Source organism: Lissotriton vulgaris, chromosome 2_1 (genome assembly GCF_964263255.1).
Source record: "Lissotriton vulgaris chromosome 2_1, aLisVul1.2, whole genome shotgun sequence".
Classification (NCBI taxonomy): Eukaryota; Metazoa; Chordata; class Amphibia; order Caudata; family Salamandridae; genus Lissotriton; species Lissotriton vulgaris.
The window spans coordinates 272,368,819-272,387,257 of record NC_141687.1 but is presented as its reverse complement, the minus strand read 5'-3'; the positions used below and the strand labels follow the sequence as shown (position 1 = coordinate 272,387,257).

Below are 18,439 nucleotides of genomic sequence, written 5' to 3'. Positions count from 1 at the left end.
AACATTACCCTCAGCCAACCCACCAACAATCCTCCCCCAACCCCCCCCCCCCCAATAAGGTTGTGTTACCCTTACCCAGAACATTTATAGCTAGGAGTTATCACTTGAGGCAGTGGAGCCTCCGAGCGGCCTACCCGCCATTAAGGCTGAATGGCCGAGTAACAGAAGTTGTCAGGGGAACTCGGCCGCAGCACTCATTGCAAACTAACCTGTATCTACAAGCAAACGCATCAACGGGCGAAATTATAGCATAACTATTATGCATCATAACACGACAATATGGGAATAGCATATCAAGAAGTGAGGCATCCACCAACTGAAACAACAATGAGACTCATGGACTACAGTACATCTTTGGGAATAACAAGTTGTTAGTCGTTGTGGCTCAATTGCACCTCCGCCGAGGGGAGCGGCAAACCTGCCTAGGATCGGGTTGGTTTGGACTTTTGTTTGGCAAACTTGAGTGCTTGCTTCGCATCGGTGAAATGATGCATCTTACCCTAGTGCATGATTTTAAGCTTGGCTGGATACAGCAGGTCATACTTTATATTTGCCTGCTGCAGCAGTCATTTGACCGGTAGAAAGTCCAGGCGGGCCGCATGTATCGCCATGGTGAAATGAGGATATGTTGTCTCCCCAATGTTGGCTTGGACCCTTTTCTCTAGCCTGTCTTAGTATTGTGTTGCAGTATCGTGTATCAGCAGGTGAGCCACAATAGGCCGAGGGGGAGCACTTGGTGGAGGTCTGGGGCCTAGCGACCTGTGGGCCCTTTTGATGATAAAGACTGATGACAGTTCTGCACCAAAGAGATCCTTTAGCAAGGTGTCTACGAAATCCTCCGTTTTGGAGATCACAGTGGTCTCTGGTACCCCCACGATGCAGATATTATTGTGCCTTGATCGGGATTCGAAGTCTTCATTCTTGAGTTTTATGACTTTCAATATATTATCCATGTGTAGGAGTTGTTCCCTTTTGGCTGCTTGGTTGTCATCTGTTTCCAATACACAGGCTTCCAACTGGTCCAACCTGGTGTCATGGGCATCCACTCAACGCTTCACCTTATCAAGACATGAGGTTAACAAATCCAATTTGGAGTCTATGTTCTTTAAGCTTGACTTAACATCCAGAAGTATTTCATTTAAGTCCAAGTCCTGTTCATCAGCATCATCTGTGGGAAAGGAGGCGGCCCCATTAGCTGCAGTGTGATCAGCCTGCCTGGCACTTCGTTTCTTTTTGAAGGAGAGCTTGGTTTGTTGGCCCTCGTGCTCGCCCATGATCTTGTTTGGACAGAGGTTGGCAGTGTGACGTTTTGAGCAAGAGTTGATGCAGTGCTGAAGTCTATACCACACTTCAGGTTCCCTCTAGGGTTGCCGTGGGGGGTTTGGACCAGTATCGTCCCCCTTATGGCAGAGAAAGGGGTGCTCAGTTCTGCCTAGCCGCTCCCAATCACCTAGGGCGTCTTCCTGATGGTGTGTGGGGTTATCCCAGCCCAGGTTGTCTGCACGTAGCTAGGGACAAGTTGAGCTTTGTTGGAGTTAAATTCCAACCCTGATCACCTCTGCTGCGTTGGGTGTCGCACTGCGCAGGTACCTGAGAGGCCAACAAGAGTGTTTTTTCCCAGGAGCATAGCCCAGCCAGCATGCCAGCCCGTCCCTCAATGAGCTACTGGGTGAAGGTCTACACAACTGGCAGGAGTAAACAGGCTTGCGGGGTTTCAGCGGAGCGCCCGACCGGTGGTCCCTTCCCAGAGCTCTGGATCCTTACTCAGGGGTACGTGCAAAATCAACCATCTTTGTGGTGTGACAGCCACCCATGGGGGGCGGGGGCACAGCACAGGCAAACCGGGATCAGCGAAGATCGCTTTACACTGCAGGTAGCGCGGGGATCGTTTGCAGTGCAGCTCCCGCAACGCCCCCCGCCGCACAGCCTAGCTCCTTACCCCAGACCTCAGCCGAGGCGATGATGCGTCCAAATGGCCCGCGAGGGAGTGTGAACCTCGCCGCGGCAAACAATTCGCCAGCCCTAGGAAAGGCCGGTCTGTCGAACCCTCCACAGGAAGAATACCGTTGGGGCCCATAGCAAAGTCCAGGCAGGCTGCAGTCGCCATCCGGTGCCACGCGCACAGAATACAGAGCTTGTTTGAGTCTGCCATAGCTCACTCGGAACCGCCAGTGCTCATGCAGGTTCAAATCGTGTTGCCACCGCCGTGGGGGTCCTTGGGCGCGTTTTGGCTGAAGGATTCCTGACTCGGCCGGCAGAGCTCACCTACAGTGCAGCCATTTTGCTGCTCGGCAAGACCACGCCCAAATACAAAACAGTTGATCTGTGAATAGAGCCTTAATGGGATCATATGATTCTGTGCAATTCTGTCACACCAAATCAAGCTAAAAATGTAATTGACTTAAATTGGAGAGAAAAAATAAGTTCACAGATTCTTATTGTTTCGATTTTATACTCCACCGTGTCAACATCCTTTTCCACATGTACGCTGAGGACACTCAGATTTACATTAAGATTTCCTCTTAGGAGGAGATCAGAACATTGAACAAGGCATTAAGGGCGAAGATGCAATGGTTAACAAGCAGTCAGCCTAAACTAAACGCAAAAAAAAACAGAATTCCTCCTAATTTCCCCTACCAAATGTCTGCTCATTATAAAAGAATGGACCAACTTGATCACGGAACTCTACTTCACCCCGATCCTCATAGATTTAACCAAATCTCTAGGAATCACTCTAGACCAAAGCCTAAACATGCAATCACCGACCAACACGTTGGCTAGAAATGCAAGATTTCACCGGATCTATATTAAGAAATTGAAACCTTTCATCGAAACAGCAGACCTCAAAATGGCAGTTCAGGCATTAGTAATCTCGAGGATCAAATACGGATGCAGAACACTTTCTGGGCTCCCCAAAATTGCAACAGCACCTCTAAAAGCCTGCCTCAATGCAGCAACAAGTCTCATAACAGGTTTGAAAAAATTCAACCATATCTTTCCTCACCTGAAAGCGCTGAACTGGCTACCGTATGAAGCCAGAATTAATCTCAAACTGTCGTGTATAGCACACAAAGCTCTACACTTCAAGTCACCAAGATATCATGCTCAGAAATTAGAGATTTCGGGAGGAAGCAGACAATCCAGGAGAGCCAGAGACCTAGTGTTGAAGCCACATATTTTCTGCAAAAAAAATAAAATAACTTATGACAGAGCGTTCTCACATGCTGCACCGTCAATATGGAATTCGCTACCTCCAGGCATGAGAAGTTTACTCAACCACGCAAGATTAAAGAAAGAAACCAAGATCTTTCTAATGAGCAAATACCTACTGTAACCACTACAGAACATCCACACAAGACTCGCCCAAATCTTCTCGCTTAAAGGCACAAGCGCTTTTTGCTAAGATCTAATTTCACTTGTTCATTACAGGTTCTTGCTTCCCCTGATGACATGGTTCCTCTAGTCTTACATTCTGTGAAGGGGTTAAAGTATGTATCAAGTGATGTGGCTGTGACAACTTTGAACTGGACTTTAATATGTTAAATGCTATACAGAATATTGTACTACAAAACTTATCAAGTCGTATTCTGTGAAGCGCTCTGATACCCTACGGGGTCCAGTTCACGCTTTACAAAACACCAAATAAATAAATAAATTACTGTTTTGGTGCAGCATAAATACTTTGCACACTGCCCTAATTTAAGCCTCTGCTCTGTGCTATAGCTAGCAGTGGGTTGAACTCCAGTTAATTTAGTGACTTTGAGGGTTCTCATTGACAAGGGTTGTGTTTATTCCTTGAGGTGGGTAGTGACCAACCTGAAATAATAATCCAATTTATTATGATGTAATATGCAATAAAAAAAATACTGTATTAAAGTAATTGAGCCATGGTATATTAATGCGGTATCACTTCCCTGCCTTTTGTCTAAGAACATGTGTAGTATGTGTTCTTATCAGTTTAAAGGTACATGAGTGCAGTACACTCATGTAACCAGAGGTTTTGTAGGTTTATGTTACATTTTTTATTGCTCTTTGAAAGAGTCTAACTACTGCTTGAGCTCCTCACAAGCTTAACAATTAAAATAAATATTATCCAAACTCTAAGGTGAAAATCAATGTCTATCCACCTAAAAAGGGTAATTTGGTTTACAAATGATTTAAAAGGACAACATTTTGAATCCGAGGGGCGGGGACAGTGGGGTAAGGTTGCTGGTAAAATTAAGGGGACACATTTCTCTCAGCAAATCAAACGTTCATTGAAAATGTATTTATAGTTATAATGTTGTGGACCTCAAGGTCACAAACGCGAGCGAGATCTTTTTTATTTGAAGCCACATATGTTTCTCCCCAGTAGTCATTAGCCTTTCTAGTCGCCTTTTTAAACACTTTCAAGTGCCTGGCAGTAGACAATGCGGCCATGCAAGGGTTTCCAGATTTCTTAATTTGCTGCACGTTCCCTCCAATATGCTGACAATGAAGAGCACACTGCCTCCATCATCACCACCTCCTGCCTCAGCAATCAGCTGGTCAAAACCAGGAATAGCCATTTAAGAACACTTTGAATCAATAAGCATGAGAAGCATGAGAAAAAGTATTACAAAATAAACTAAATACAGAAACATCTTTTACAACCATTGCCACTTTGAGCTCTAAAAATCAGAAGTTCTTAACCTATTTGGGTTTGTGATCTTTATGAATCCCAACACTTCCTATGGACACCCCTCAACTGTTTTAAGGGCTTACTACACTTCAAGATTGTACTGCTTACTCAAGAGCTGGCACTTATGAAGGCCTAAGTGGTTCAGGGGTTCAATAGGAGGGGACTGCAACTACAAGTACAAATAGGGTTTCGAGGTAAAAACCCACGCATTCACTGGGAGTGTCTCCATAAAGCACCATCATTGAGCTCCAATAAGGCAGAAATACTGTATTCTACAAGCACATAAATTTGGGAAGGTCTTTGATCCAAAAAGGTGCCTGTATCCCTGAGGCACACCATATTTGTGAAACAGAAAGGGTTCCAATATAGCACCCTCAATTGGTAAGAAACCAAAATGGGGCATGTGCAAACACCATTACAAGATGGCAGCTATTAAACAGAAATATCAGGTCACACAAAAGTCCGGCTCCATTGCCTTCAGCTGGATGTAACTGGAGCCTTCCTGTAAACCATACCAGTCTAATTAGATAAAAGAACCTGCTAGAGATGCAACAGAACCTAGGACTAAGACCCATTATCTCCACCATGCTTTTTCATACTTTCAAGGCCAAAAGTAGGAAGGTGAAATGCTAGTTCAGAAAGAGCATATATGTTTATGTAAACCTCGGTGTATTGTGCCCACTAGGAAGTATTTACACGTTCCCACATTTATTTAAGAAACTATTTTGCTGTGCATCCTGCTTTTCCCTACTTCCTCTAAAGGTGTCTACTCATATCCCATGCACTCTCATCCTGAGGAAAGTGCCCTACTTGGTGCTTGTTGCTGAACCAGAAACCAAGCACACTTCTGAGGGGTTAGATGTGTTTCCACGATATCTTCGAGGGAGTTAAGTCAGCTATCAGGGGGGTGTCCACTAACAGCAAATGTGCTCCACATTCTGCACACGGGTCTCCTTAATTATCCTAGCAGCTGTCTGATATAAATGAATTAAATAAAAAGTTTTGATTTCTGCACCAAATGCCCGTTAATATAATTTTGGTTTTTATGTTTAGTAACATTTCTTACCACAGATATAGCCATAGCTGCCCTAACTGTACCTTAGAACCATCCAATGCCCGAGACCTCTTCTACAGAAATTCTCTTTGATATCAATGATGCAAGATTTTTACCTTAAGGTCAAAGGGCCACACTTAATTCTATTTCCTTTGATTTTCTGGCTGCTCTGGGTGTAACCTTGTTGTCCACATTTTCCATATGATTCTTGGAAGCGCTTTTAGTTTCCCAAGGAACGCTGGGCCCCTAAATCACCATTTTCTTCTTGAGTTTCAAGTTACATTTGCTTAACAAAATGTATATTTGAATAAATTGTACACATGCCATGCAAGAAAGTGCAATATAAATTCGTTTCATTTATTTTTTTGAAGCATAACAATCTCGTTACAAATAGATAAGAAACTTAGCCAAACTATCAAAAACAATATTCTAAAAATCAAGGTCTATGACTGTGCAAATAGACCTTAGTGGAAGAATGGGTCTCAACTTAATGGCCATTACTCCAGTTTGCTAACCATTCAGTGCTATGAGTTCTCTGTATTTGCATGCAACCATCACTGTAGAGAGCTGTGCAGCTCATGGGCCCGCCCCCAACTTCCAATATGTGAAGTGAAGTAGTGTGGCTCACTGGTGTGAAGTAGTGTGGCTCACTGGTTAGAGGCGGCAGACCCGAGAGCAGAGGACGGCCCGGGACCAGGGTTCGATTCCCGACGCGGCAGGTTTCTGGACCAGGGTCAGCGGACTCGATAATTCTCTCGCCTCGGTGCCCACTCTGATCAGCGATCACACTCGGCAACTCTGGGCACTAGCTTGCCTCATCTTCACTAACGGCCCCACCAGACCGCCGGGGATGCCTGGTCTCACCCTGGAGATACCCATTAAGGGACCATCTCTCAGGGAAGCCAGGAAGGGTTTCGCAGCGGTCGAAGCGCGGAGGTACCCCTTCGGGAGTAAGCACATAATTAATTAATTAATTAATATGGCCTTCAGCTTCAGAGAATTTGACTCATAATATATATCAATTCTTCTTCAAAGTTTAAATTCTTTAAAACCCATAATTTAAAAAGAGTGCAACCTTTCAAACTAACAAACGAGACATTAGCTGGAAATCAGGAAAGTTAAGTGAAAGTCGCCGATGCCCTGAGCATTAAAATAACGGATAAAAAACATAATTCAGTGCAGGATTACTGATGGATTTCAGGTCACTTCATTCACAGCACAGATCTTCAACCAAGCTCCTCTCTTTGCTAGTCTGTTTAATAAGGGCCTGGTCATGCAATAATCTCATAGCCTGATTAATGAACATTAAAACAAAGTTGTGAGATGGCCTGAGACACCCAACAGGCAAGATTCTACTGCCAGGGTACAAGTTTAGATGTTTAGTACTCTAAATATAGGATTCAGCCAAACTTTAGGTACCTCCAGAAGCGTGGGACATACAATATGAAATAATGATTTTGCTGAGGCTATCATAGCAGACAGAACCTATCCGCCCTGGACTTTAATCTGCCATACCAATGTGCCCATAGAGGAATTAGGCCAAATCTATAGCGCATCAACTTCCTTTTTAGGTCTCGTGGCGTTGAATCGCGCGAAAGCTCGGTCTCGCCAGAGACCTATTGTGAGCAACTCTGCTTTCCGGAAGAGGGGACAGGAGCTGGCCACGTGCTCGGAATTGAGCGGGCCACGCGCACGTGAACGCGCTCGCTGCCAGCTCCTGTTTCCTCTCCTGGAAAGCTGAACCACACAGCCACACCTCCCCCTGTTTACGCATGCGCACACACAGAGACACACACACGAGCACACCTACACACACGCACGCACACAAACATACAGAGACCCCAGCCCACCCCTCCTGCTGCCGCCACACACACACACACACACACACACACACACACACAAGCGCACCAAGACCCCCCCCCCCCCCCAGCCACCCCCCCCTACAACTAAGGATTTTCTAGCATAGGTCCTTCTGTGCCCCAGTGCTTGTTTTTCTCTGCCGTTGAAGAAAAGCGCTTTTTGTCGTAATTAAATAAGGAACGGGACTTGAGATTTGGGAAGCTCTGTCTCCACCCCTGCCGTAGGTACGGCGATGTTGCAGCCGGAGTTTGTGTACACTCGTAGGCCGGGGGGGGGGGGTGATTTAAACGTAGGCAATACATTAAGTTAAATAGATTGGAAACCTTATTCTAGTTAAATACGTTTTAAGCACTTTGGTTCGAAAGGGTCCTCTTAAAGCCTCAGTCACAATATCAAGAGATTTCGCCATACACTGCGATAGAAGCTGCTGTCGGAAATCTTTCACCGTGATACTATTATAGAGTCGCTACTCTGCGTGTGGTGTTTTCAGAAGAAGGCAGACAACCAGATTGCCTTTTTTTTTTGCACAGATACTGGGCGTAGTTAGCGAGAGCACCATGCAGTAAGGTGGCTTTGGACATACTGTGGTAAATTAACTTTACATTAAAAGAAACAGTGTACACTGTTTAGAAAAGTACCAATCCGTTGCTTATTTCGAACACAAAAGCCTCTTTCGTCTGTAAAAAAAAAGTATGAGGTCTAAAAGACGTTGAAATGTGGAGGGTGGAAAAGGAGACACACGTTATAGTCTTCCACTGATTGCTCAGACTTTAGGTTATTCTAGCGAATTGAGCAAAAATCAATTTCTTCATGAAAAGAATTGTCTTACATTTAGATAGGAGAGAGCTGGCAATATTTGTTGACTACCCTTTCAGCTTCATGGTCATTCAGTAGCTGCTCTTAGGAAATAATTGGCTACTGTATTCTCGGGGGCTAACACGCTCGTCTCACACTTACTCATCCACCACAATGCTTGCCGCTGTGTCCCATAACAGGATAACCTCACCCCGGTGATCAACATGCACGACATTAGAAGTACTTCCCACATATGATCAAAACAAAGACCACATCCTTCCAACCCTCACCCTAGACGATGTAGTGTGCTCCTTATGTAACCAAGTACTTTAGCTACCCACAAAGGTGTAGTAAGAGCTTTATAAATGCTGCAATACAATATTCTATCCCGCTCAGCATAGGAACAACGTAACTATCGGACCAAACTCTGAGCATAGGTTATCCAGTTCTTTTTATCAGTTGCACGTATGTTCATTTGAAGGCCCTCATCCAGTCGAACATTGCATTCAGTGTTAGACTTTGGGAGTTGCTGGTAATGAAGGCTGGTGGGCAGGCCTCACCCACGCTCCCTCACCCTCACACACCCTTACTCGCCCTCACACACCCTCACTCGCCCTTTGAGCCTCACAACCCTCTCACCCTCACACACCACATCACTCAGGAACACCACCGCATCACTCAGGGACACCACCGCATCACTCAGGGACACCACCACATCACTCAGAGACACCACCACATCACTCAGAGACACCACCACATCACTCAGAGACACCACCACATCACTCAGAGACACTACCACATCACTCAGAGACACTACCACATCACTCAGAGACACCACCACATCACTCAGAGACACCACCACATCACTCAGAGACACCACCACATCACTCAGAGACACCACTCAGGGGTACCACCACGTCACTCAGAGACACCACCACATCACTAAGGAACACCATCACATCACTCGGGGACAACACCACATCACTCGGGGACACCACCACATCAGCTAACCATTCACAAACAATGTTTATATACCAATTGCAAATTAAAAAAAAATTAATGCAAAGCATTGTCATTTACAATGCCAGTAACTCAAACTTTAATGCTGCAAGACCTTTGGCACTGTAAATGCTTGTTAATTGCAGTGACCATGGCTGCCTCAAGTAGGCTGTAATGTTAGTTCAGTTATGAAGTTCAAGTGCCAGATTTGAATGCAACTTGTTGCTGAAGTATTGCCTATCCAGAATACCTAAAAGCAATTTTGCCTGTTTGTTAAGAAGTTTGCTTTATGTTTACTTGGCAAGGTGCTATTCTAGGGGTCTTCAACTTCTATTGCACGAAATGACTCCTCCAAATATGCTTTCCATGCAGAAGATCCTTTTCTTATGCAGACATGTAAAGGGCTTTTTCAAGTAATTGCTTGTGCCCCTTTACGCTTAAAACAATGTGCAATGTAAATATGATGGCTAGGAGCCAAAGGAATTCAAAATACATTTGATATGATTTAAAGCCCTCAACTGAGTTCGGCAACCAAAGGCAAGATCCGTAAAAAGAGAAAGGAATACATTGGAATGGACCTGGAATCAGGCATAGCCTACTGAAGTTTAGGTAAGAAAACTGACTTCTCCACAGTGTTCTAGAAACTTCTTTCTTTTCTGTCTTACTGCTGCTGCTTGTTATTCTAGTTTCGCGAGGGTTGTGTTAATGGGAAGAAGCACAGGATATAACCAAATGCTCAACATGAGTACCTTAAATTCACAGGACAGGCAACATACAGGCACCTAAGAAAGGTATGCACCAAAGAACAATATGTACCAACAACTTTGAATGCAGAGTCAAAATAAAGCATGAAATATTAACACAAAAAAAGGCAGGAGGAACAAACATGCGTCATAGTCAATGATCAGCACATGCTTTGTACAAAGTAGGCTCAACGGTGTGTGAACAGTTCAGGAACGCAGGTCATATGGTGAACATCCATGTGAGGGTACCCAAAGTACACTGATCTTTGCAGTGCAATACTTAATAGTCTAGAGGATGAAGCTGTAGAATCTTGAGGTCAGTTTTAACAGAGCAATCTGGATATCAATGAAAAGCCTCTTGTGGAATCTCTGGTTCCAATTTGCTCCAAGAAAGGTCTAGTCCAAGTGAATAAGTTACTTTCCTTCAGTAACCCCATATCTGTTAGAGACTATCTAGCCCAGAATCCTTACCTTAGAATATCCCCAGGCGTCAGACTTGATCCGGAAGATTTTCAAGCAGTACCCCTGTACACCGGTAGGTGGAGTCATTCGGCTCCTGGAGGTGTTGTCCAAGCCAGAAATGATGTTTGCAGTACCTGTTTAGGAGCAACCTTAGTATGCTGACGTCAGTTACTTTCGAAACTTTCCATGCCAAGAGCACTGAGCCACGATGAGAATGGACCACTGGTGTGGAAAAGACTTAGCCCTGAAAACGGCGTGACTTACACCTTAAGCAATTCGCAGAGCGGAGAGGATCGAAAAGAGTCTGCGGTTAGATTGAGTCGCTACTAGATAAGGTGTTACAGAAGGAAGAGACTTCTAACCACCGATTCCTTTCCTCAGAATAGATGCCCAAGCAATATCCACCCAGAAGTGGGTCTGCAAACCCGATAAGACTAAAAATTAATGCAGGAACTAACGGGCGAAGTGCGCATAATGACAGACCTGACTGTCTAAGCAGTAATGTTTTATGAATGTGTACACTGGGATCAACGCCTAAAGTATTGAAGGAAGTAAGAAACCTCGGAATGACCATAGACTCCAAGCTATCGATGAATGCCCAAGTGGACAAGCTCGCAAGATCATGCTTTGTTACTATAAAACTCTGCAACAAATCGTCCCCCATTTGGGATTTCCACACAAGTCCCAAGCTACCATCTCCCTTGTTCTATCCAAACTCTACTACGCCAATAGCCTCTACCTTGGACCACCTTTAACAACCATGAAAAGACTACAACGGATTCAGAACTCGGCTGCCAGACTACTCTTGCAAATCAAATTGTGAGACCACATCTCCCCTGCTTTGAAAGCTCTGCATTGGTTACTGGTTGCCAGAAGATCCACGTTCAAGCTGCTTTATATCACCCCCAAAGCAATACATGGAATGAGACCGCTCTTCATCAGGAATAAAATCACCAAACACATTCAACAAGGGAGCCTCCGCCCTAGAGTGGCACCTCACCTCAAAATCCCAAGATACAAGAAAAAATCTGTTGAATTTCAAATGAAGGAGAAGAAACTGAAAAAGTAAGTATAAATCTTTATTCTGGTCATCCACTCTCCACAGTGAAGAGTTGCCCAACATTCCAACTTACACTCTCAAGGAACATTCCATTGTAGGCAGGAAAAGATGGGTGTAGGGGAGGACTGTACCAAAAGGAAAAGGAAGGAAGGAAGATAACAAGGCGGGAAGGAAATATAAGAACCAGATTACAACACATCTTCCTTCATAGGGAAGGGTGAACTAAACTGCATTAACAAGTCTGTCTCCACTAAATGTCTGTTCATTCTCTAGACGTACCACATTCCTGCTTACTTTTGCCAACCATTGGGAAGGATAGAATTTGCTCTGGCCAGCCTGAACATGGGTCGGTTTCCTCACCAAAACAGAGTTGTTAATTCTGAGGTTATGCTCTTTAACGCCATGGCTTTGGTCATACCAATTTTTATAATTAGCTTGGTGTTGTTGGATTTCTTTTGACCTTCCCCACTGTTGCTTTCAACTTTCTTACCTCCCTCCAGCCACAGAGGGGTCATCTTGGTGCCTGGCTCTCTCCCTCTTAGCGCTACTGATGGGGAAATCCCAATGATGAGATTAGGTGTGGTGTGATAGGCTCATATGCATTCTCTGAGAAAATCACCTAAATTGTTGCCATTGGTGATGCCAAGTTGGATATGCTCTTTTAACATGTGGTTTGTTCTTTTCACTAAGCCATTAGCTTTTGGGCAGTAGAGTGCAGTTTTTTCATGTTTGATATTTAATTCCTCTAGGAATTTCTTCATCTCTTCGGACGTGAATTGTACCCCGCTGTCTTTCACTAGTACTGCTGGTATACCTTCATTCCAAAAGACGGTTTTTAAGAACATGGTGAGGCTGTTTGTTGTTGTAGTGGGCCTGAATTTGATATTAATTCAGTGAGAGGTATAGTCTTCCAGAACGAACATGAATTTCTTTTGCAACCCTAATGCTTCCATTGGGCCGATTATGTCCATAGCAAGTTTGGTCCAAGGCACCGTGGGTATATCCACTGGGGACAAAGGGACTTTGTGGAGGATCTTAGTTTTGACGCTTCTTGCACAACTGATGCATTCTTTGACTTTCACCTCCACCATTGAGACTATCTTAGGAAAGCAGAAATTGTTTCTCACTTTGTTTTTTGTGATGCTTCTTCCTAAGTGTCCCTCATGGGCCAAATCTATTATTTTATTTCTGAGATCAGAAGGTGGCACAATCTTCTTATTGCGATACACTTTATCGTCTATAATGGTCAGTTCATGTCTTACTTCCCAAAATTCTTTCATAGCTTCATCAACTTCATTGTACTTTTCCGTCCAACCGTTGACTATTAACCCTTTCAATGTGTTCATTTGGCATCTTTTCTCATGCCCTTTTCCCATTCTTCTTTGGTCAGGGACGGTAGCTGGATGGCTAAAATGGTAATATCCAATTGTTCATCTTGGGTATTGGTGTTTAGAGGAGATCTTGATAAGTAATCCGCTACCACATTTTCCAGCCCTGGCAAGTATTCAATTCTAAAGCAAAAGTTCTCCAAACCCAGGACCCACTTGTCTATACATGGAGAATCACATCGCACTTATTTGGGTGAAAACATGAATGTTAAAGGTTTGTGGTCTGTGCGGACAGTGAATTTGATACCCCAAAGAATTTTTTTTAAATGATTAATGGCCCAAAAACACGCCAAGGCTTCCCTCTCAATGACTGGGCAGTTACGTTCAGCTTGACTCAAAGGCTGAGATGCAAAAGCTATAATTGTCTCACCACTCTGCCGTTTTTGTGATAACGTCGCCCCCAAACCTTTGTTAGAAGCATCTGTGCTCAGTATGGTTTTTTTCTTAGGGTCAAAGGGCCCCAGGGCAGGTGACTCAATAATTTCCTTCTTCAATTTGTCTACCATCTCGCAGTGCTTTTCTTCCCATTTTATTTTTTTAACAGTTCTTGCAACCCATCACATTTCTCTGAAAAACTTTTTACATACTTGGGCATATACTCAATAAGGCCTAAAAAGGATTTGAGTTCTTCCTGGTTAGTGGGGTATGGAGCATCGCTCACGGCTTGAATTAAACTGTGTTTGGGTCTAAAACCTTCTTGGGAGATGGTGTGTCCCAGGTAGTCCACTGATCCTACTTTTATCTTGCATTTGTCACGCTTTACTGTCAACCCGGCATCTGATAGTCTCTTGCACACAGTTTTGAAGATGGTACCATGTTCTTCGGCAGATGACCCGTAAATTAATGTGTCATCTTGGAAGCGCATGGTGTTTGTGATGCCTGTGAGTACTTGCTGCATAATTTTCTGGAAAACTGCCTGCCGCAGCAGAGGCAAGACCAAATGGCATCCTAACGAACATATATGCTCCAAAGGGAGAAGTGAACGCAGTTACGGGTCTAGATTTAGTGTGTAGCTCCACTTGGTGGTATGCTATTGCCAGGTGAACGACGAAGGTTCCGCTGAGCCGCCGGCTATCACACTTGCGAGTCTCCCACTCGCCTCCTCAGATGTTCCACAGATTCGGCGTCAACAGTTGTGAGGTGAACTCCCATCAGCTGTGATCCGTCATCTTCCTTCAACCTATTAAAGCTTCGCATCCGGCTCCCCAGCCACCTTCCAGCCGCCCTTCGTGAGGAGAGAGCCCCTATTGGTGAAATATCTGCCAGGCACACCAGCCTCTCCTCGGCCGGTCTTGCCTGAGGCAGCTCCCGCCTGCAGTCAAGCCTACTCAGCACCGTCATCTTGACCTGCAGCTGATCAAGCTCGCCATACACCACGCTTAGGTTGTTCCACAGCATACCTACAGACCAACCTCTGCAGTACCGCCAGATACCATTCACCAAGTAAGACTTTTCCTTTTCCTTGCCTGCCGGTGCTTCAGTCTCCTGTTTTCCAGCACTTTACACACAGAGACACTCTCACCCTCAGTGTGTGTTCACCTCCTACTCGCACACTAGTATGAACAGCTTTTCTCTGAGTTTGCCGCCACAGTGATACGCACACCTTGCTGTGCTATTTCTGTGTTTCTCTGCACGGTGACACTTAGCCTATACAGACTTTCAATCTTTGGTGATAAGCACTTCGTTCAAGCCTTATTTTCACGTGCGTTTATCTTTTAAGGTGATACTGTGTTCCTTGCCACCTGAGATGCTTGCCACTCTGTGCGTGTTTTCCTCACGGTGATACGCACACCAGTCACAGTGATACGCACACCTGTACTTCTTACTTCAATGTGGGCTCTGTGCATGTCCTCCTCATGGTGATACGCACACGATACTTGATACTTCTCCGTGGGAGTCGTTTTGTACATTTACAATACTAGTAGACCTCAGCCTTTGGCCATGTTTACCATAGCGTTCCATTCATCTTCCCTTCAAGCACCAGCCAATTGACCATGTTTAGCATTGTGTTTCCTCTTTTCATACACAGAAAGGGGATATATTGGCACCATCGGGCTACAGTCCTACTTTTTGGATTACAGTCACCTGGTACACACCTTTTTTCACTTTCTCCTATGACAGTGTGCCAGCCTACCCCCACAGAATTTATATGTAATTAGGTTCTCCATTAGGCAGTGTTCTTCCTCATATCCTTACCTTTCCTTTTGTACCCCCTCACCTGATTATGGGTACACCAGACATTAGCCAACCACCATCCTTTTTAAGTGAAAGTGGAGAACGAGAGATTCACTGGAAAGAATGGACCAAGTTTTTTGAGTTCTACTTGATTGCCGTGGGGGGGCAGCATAGGGAGCTACATAGCGGTTTTAAGAGGTCTCACCCAAGTATGCGATTTTGGTGAACCTAATGACTCTCTGATAAGGGAACAGTTAGTCAGATGCACGAGTAACAGTCGGATACAATAGAAGTTACTAGCAAAAAATCCCATCCTCGTCACCAGTGTTAACATTCAAATGGAGGAGAAGAAACGGAGAAAGTAAGTAGAACTCTTTATTATGGTCATCCACTCTCTACAGTGAAGAGTTGCCCAACATTCCAATGTATACGCTCAAGGAACATTCCATTGTAGGCAGGAAAAGAGGAGTGTATGGGAAGACTGTACCAATGGGAAAAGGAAGGAATGAAGGTAACAAGGTGGGAAGAAAATATAAGAACCAGATTACCACAAACTCCTTCTCTGTTCAAGCAGCTACACTATGGAACTCTTTACCCCCCAACATAAGATCCAAGGACACCCACCTTATCTTCAGAAAACTACTCAAGAATTGGCTCTCCCTCACATAAGCACCATACACAAACAGAAATATATAGCATATCCCACAGTATATAAGCATTTATTTGTATTATAGATATGTACTTATACACATGTATTACTTTATATAAACATGTAGAATCATATTTTTTTAGGTACAACACTTGAAAACCAGAGTTTATCTTGTGCATTTTTAATCTACAAATACTTACTTCATTTATGCGTCTATATAACTTTACTGTACTTGGATCTATATATTTATTACTTTTCGCCTAAAAAAAGCACACAATACACTGCCCTATTGCTCACCCTATACCACTCTCAATATATCCTCTACATCCACTCTCTCTTTCATCCCAAACCCCATACCACTACTAGGATGCAAAAAAATCCCTTTCTAGACTTTCCCCTACTCTACCCCTCCTCCTTGCATCATCCGATAGCTTTTTTACTATACCGATCCCCCAAAAGAAGCCTTTCTAAACTCTTCCTCCGACTCTTCCCTTCCGCATCCCTTTTTACTCATCCCAAGCCAACTCCACTGCTATGACCTCCAAAACAAAAACAAACGGAAAAAAAGGCTAAATCCTTCACTCTTCTATCCCTCCACTATCTTTTTCAATCAAATGAACAGATTAACATGTCCACTTCTCAAATTTCATCATACTAATTCACCACTAATCCGTTATGGGTTCCAGAGTAGTGTGCTACTTGCCGAAAAGGTACTTCAACACCTCATCAGGGATAGCAAGCACTATATAAATGAAAACCTTTTTCCCTCTCCTATCCCTCCGCTACCCTTCTGAATCCAAATAACTGACTAACCTCTCCACCACTCAAACTGCTTTTATATTTCACTATACTAATTCAACACTAATCCTTTTGGGTTCCGGAGTAGCGTCTACTCGCCAACAAAGCACTTCAACGCCTCGTCAGGGGTAGTAAGCATTATATAAATGCAATGACAATACAATACAATACAGAGATGCCCACGGGCAACCTGACAGATGTTCAGAAGAGGAATGCTGCATGCTAACGCAGTGGTTACAGCTTTAGCTGTGGTGGAGTGAGTTCATAAGCCCTCAGAGGGCTGTTTCTTGGCCAATGCTTAGCAGACCGTAATGCACGATACATCGCGAGAAGGAGCCAAAAATGGGAAGGCAGAGAGAAGCTGCCCTACATAGCCCACAAAGAGTTGATAATCCACCAGGATCTCTTTAGTTATGTTACACTGATTTGTATAGTGCACTAATCACCTGAGGGGGTATCCAGGCGGTTGGGCAGGTGTGTTGGTAGGTGTGAGGTGCCCATGGTGCTTATATGAAGAACCAGGTCTTCAGCTTCTAGCGGAACTCAAGAAGTGAGGAGGGGGCTCTAATGTTTTGAGGGAGGTCAGTCCATGTCTTGGGTGCAATGAAAGAGAATAGGCAACCTCCAGTTTTGCTTTTGCTGGTGCAGGGAATGAGTGCAAGTGAAAAGTGAGGCAGAGCGTAGGTGTCTGGTGGGTTAGTGAAAGTGTATGCGGCTGTTCAGCTATTCTGGTCCTGTGTATGTCTGTGAGAGAAGTTTGAATTGGCTGCGCTTGTAAATGAAGAGCCAGTGAAGCTTCTTGAGGTGCGGTGTGTGATGTGGGTGAGGCATGAGAGGTCAAGTATGAGTTTTGCAGTGGTATTCTGGATGGCCTAGAGTCGATGTAGGAGTTGTTTGGAAATCCGGCGTAGAGAGTTTTGCCGTAGTCCAGCCTGCTGGTGGTGAGTGTTCACATGTCTGTACTTCTGGAGCTCTGAGGCAATCATTTAAACATCTTTTGTAGCATTGACATAATGTGGAGGAAGGAGGTGCACATGCGTTCAATTGTTCTCTCATGTTGTGCTTGTCGTCTAGGATGATCCCTCGATTTCTTGCGTGGCCTGTGGGTGTTGGTCCTAACTACACGTCCTGGTCCCCATGCCTGGTAAGTAGTGGAGCAGATACTGGAAGTGATGGAGCTGAGAGGGTGGAGCCACGTTCCTCCACACAATCGGCCGTAAGAGCCACGGTGGACCGGGGACCAGCGTGCATGTAAAAGTGCCAAGCGCCTGAGGTAATCAAAGAATAAAATGTACACGCCGCTAAAAACAAATAAAGAATTAAAAGATGCCCAGAGTGCAAAATTAAAATGCTCTATGTACTGAGTACAGAGTTCAAGTAGCTTTACCTTACGGTGCGCTGCTACCTACCGCTGACTGATCTACTATACTTACTGGGTTTGATGGGCGTGAGTGAGTCTGGGAAATTCTTGATCCAGTTGTTTAAGTTGTTGTCCTCATTGTTGAGGTAGTCTGTGGGACTAGGCTGATCTGTGCTGAGGAAACTGAGCCAGTCTGCTTGGAATGCTGAACATTGGTGGGATGCTGACTTTAGGTGTGTTTATTTGGAAGCAGATGATGCAGTGATCGGTCCATGTGACTAGTGTGGTGGAGTTGCATTTGATACTGTGGCGAAGATGGGCCTCAATCTATATCTTGTGGTGTGTGTTAGTTCTGGGACGAGCAGTGCGGTCAAGGTAGTACAACAGTGCTCTTTTTGGGTCCAGCCAGTGGAGTCTCTCCTCTTTGGAGAGTTGA

The 18,439-nt window shown here is 44.5% G+C and overlaps 1 protein-coding gene and 1 pseudogene across 2 annotated transcripts in view; one reads left to right on the top strand and one right to left on the bottom strand.

The window, feature by feature from the left end:
* BCAS3 (BCAS3 microtubule associated cell migration factor) overlaps positions 1-18,439 on the bottom strand; it is a 3,998,327-nt gene that overhangs the window by 3,805,899 nt on the left and 173,989 nt on the right. The window lies entirely within an intron of this gene.
* LOC147729963 (U2 spliceosomal RNA) lies at positions 3,906-4,055 on the top strand (annotated as a pseudogene).